This window comes from Cavia porcellus, unplaced genomic scaffold (assembly GCF_034190915.1).
Source record: "Cavia porcellus strain 051 isolate PalLab524CR breed Dunkin Hartley unplaced genomic scaffold, mCavPor4.1 scaffold_25, whole genome shotgun sequence".
NCBI classification, from domain to species: domain Eukaryota; kingdom Metazoa; phylum Chordata; class Mammalia; order Rodentia; family Caviidae; genus Cavia; species Cavia porcellus.
The window spans coordinates 42,454,524-42,457,769 of NW_026947508.1; the positions used below are offsets into that span (position 1 = coordinate 42,454,524).

The 3,246-nt window shown below is 36.1% G+C and overlaps 1 pseudogene; it reads left to right on the top strand.

Moving 5' to 3' along the window:
- The first annotated feature begins 1,429 nt into the window (after positions 1 to 1,429).
- On the top strand, positions 1,430 to 2,307 carry LOC100725974 (heterogeneous nuclear ribonucleoprotein D-like; annotated as a pseudogene).
- Positions 2,308 to 3,246: the final 939 nt, after the last annotated feature.

Below are 3,246 nucleotides of genomic sequence, written 5' to 3' on the forward strand. Positions count from 1 at the left end.
ATTTTAAATGTCTTTCTGCAGAAAATGCAGAATAAGAAAATACAGCATTTGTTATTTCATCTTCTAAATATCATCCTATTCATGTTAACTTCCCTCGTGTCCTATATCACCCTTGTGTATGAAACTCATGGAAGGAAGTATTTTATCAACAAGTTACATGACTTTTCAGCTTTAGTACTTTGGATGTTAGGAGATGGCATGTGGAAAAAATATACTATTCCTATAGATTTCTTTGTCACTTTCAATTGGTTGTTTTCTAAAATATTTTAGACTTTTTATGACAACTCTACCAATTTCTGTGACCCTGGGAATTTTTTAGTATTTTCTATATATAGTTCAAATTTCTTTTGTTTTGAGAATGTTTAAAATCCCTACATTGTTACACATTTCTGTCATCAGTATCCTATTTGAGCATTAATCCTGATTTTAAAGACAAGGGGAATTTCATACAATTGAGAGCTGGCTACAAAAAGAGACAAAGAAGAATGAAAATAATTTAAAATTTGTGTTTAGACTACAGTCTGATCTTTCACAACTATTAAGCTAAAATTTTAGTAACTTTATTTTGTATAACTAATTACTGACAAAAACTGTTTTCCATTTGCTTTGCGTATTTTTCAGGATATGAGTAATAGGAATATACCAATAGAGTGTTCAGATTTTGAAATCACAAAAATCTCCATCTGAAAAATACAACTTTTGGCTTCACATTTTAAGTAATACAGAATTGACTGTAGTTTCCATCTCCTCACCATTAGTCACTAAATGATCAATTTGATGAATCTGTCAAGATGTAATAAATAGACAAAAAGATGCCCTTACTATTAACCAATAGAATGAAAAAAGCTAATATGTAAACTTTAAATCTCTTTAGTAAATTTTTAAGTGAAAAAATATTGCTTAATTCTAACTTGAATTCATTCAACTCTGGTAATTCACATATCATAGAAACACTTTTATTAATATTTAATATTAATATTTAGTATTTCTTTTTAAAACTTTTTTCTAGAAACTTTTTTGATATAAATCTTTGAGTTGCTATATACTTAAGTAGCTTTTCATGGTATTATAACATTCTAGTTTAGGAGTCTAGGAAAGTTTCTGATTACTAGAAAAGGGTAGTATTCATCTTTTAAAATAAAAATGCAATCTTAGTGATTAGAACAATCTTAATATGAATGCATGTTACCCGAAGAGTACCAGGACATGTCTATACCAACTTGAACCCCCTTCAAAGAATACTAGTTAACAACCAGAGTTCTTCCATGACTAGCAATTCTTTTTAAACTAATTTAACTTTTTAAATAGGGCATGAAAAACAGTAAATATAAATTTTAGCTTTCCTGCCACCATTTTAAATCGAGCTCCATACAACACTGCTGCTGCCAGCATCTCCACAACCTGGACCGTGCGTCCACCTGCCCCTGCCGACGACTCTGCCACCATGGAGAACATGAATGATGTAGCAATACAGAGGAGTTTGCTGAGGGGTCCAGTATCAATGTGAGCACGAACCAGCATAATGACAGGAAAATGTTTATTGGAGGCTTGTGCAGAGATACAAGCAAGAAAGATCTGACTGAATATTTGTCTCGATTTGGGGAAGTTGTAGGCTGCACAATTAAAACAGATCCAGTCAGTGGAAGATCAAGAGGATTTAATAGTTTTCAAAGATGCTGCTACCACTGATAAGGTTTTGGAACTAAACACAAACTGGATGGCAAATTGATAGAACTCAAAAGGGTCAAAGATTGGGAAAGAACCCTCTAAAAAGGTATTAGGGAGCCAGATATTTCTGAAGAACAAATTGAAGCATATTTTGGGGGCTTTGGAGAGATTGAAACTACTGAACTTCCCAGGGATACAAAAATAAATGAAAGGAGATTTCGTTTTATACATACACAGATGAAGAGCTAGTCAAGAAATTGTTAGAATGCAGACACCATCACACTGGTTCTGGGAGGTGTGAAATCAGAGTTGCACAAGCCAAAGAGGTAAATTGGCAGCAACAGAGCAACAAAAAGGAGGAAAAGGACCGGAACTGGGGGCCTAGAGGTCATGGCTGAGGTCAGGGCCAAAACTAGAACCAAAGATTTAGTAATCATTATGATCAGGGATATGGAAATTACAGCAGTGCCGGTGGTGGTGTTCAAAATCATAGTGGCTATAGCAGGTATGATTAGACTGGGTTTAACTGTGGGAACTGTGGACAGGGATATGCAGACCACAGTGGTCAACAGAGCACTTACAACAGAGCAAGGCATCTCAAGGGATGGCAATCACCAAAATAATTAGCAGCCATACTAAAGAGCAAGGCATCGGAGAAAACAGGAGATGCTAAGAAATCTTCCAGGACGACATTGAAGATTGGTCTTCTGTTGTTCTAATGATTGTTTTATAAAAGACTTTCTGCATCCAACTGTATATAGCCGCCGCTTAGTTTTCTTCGTTTTTACTTTGTCCTTTGCTATGTGTTATGATTTGTGTTTACACAAATTTTATTTGTATGATTTCTCATGTTAAACCCCAAATAAATGCTTCCTTATGTGATTGTTTTTCTGCATGAGGTACTACATAGCTCTGTCAAGATGTAATTTTAAACAAGCAATAATTAAGGTGCAGTTTATTTTGTAGGGAGTTTGGGTCTGTGGGGAGAAATCGGATTGATTGTCCTGTTCCCCATTTTCATGTGTGTGTACTGTGCTGTAAGGCTTCAGTTGTCTTAGCGCAGGCTTCGGCTACACCTTTGAATAATGTTTTTAACCCCAGATACTTTATTTCAAAATGTAAGTCATGGTGTTTTGATTAGGGAAAGCTTTCTAGTAGACCATGTGTCCTGGAGATGTAGGTCAGTAGCAGAGCACTTGGTTAACCAAGGCTTGGGGTTCTAGCCCCAGTACTTGCCCCAAAGAGCAAGAACTTGATAAGTTTTGTTCCTCTCCGTGGCAAGTGTTGTGTGATTTGCTAGTTATTGTGGCCTTGGAGTTATTTGGTGGTCTGTTAGAATAATAGACCATCATAATGAATCTTTGGTTCTAGTTTTGGCCCTGACCTCAGCCATGACCTCTAGGCCCCCAGTTCTGGTGCCTTTTCCTCCTTTTTGTTGCTCTGTTGCTGCCAATTTACCTCTTTGGCTTGTGCAACTCTGATTTCACACCTCCCAGAACCAGTGTGATGGTGTCTGCATTCTAACAATTTCTTAACTAGCTCTTCATCTGTGTATCTATAAAACAAAATCTCCTTTCA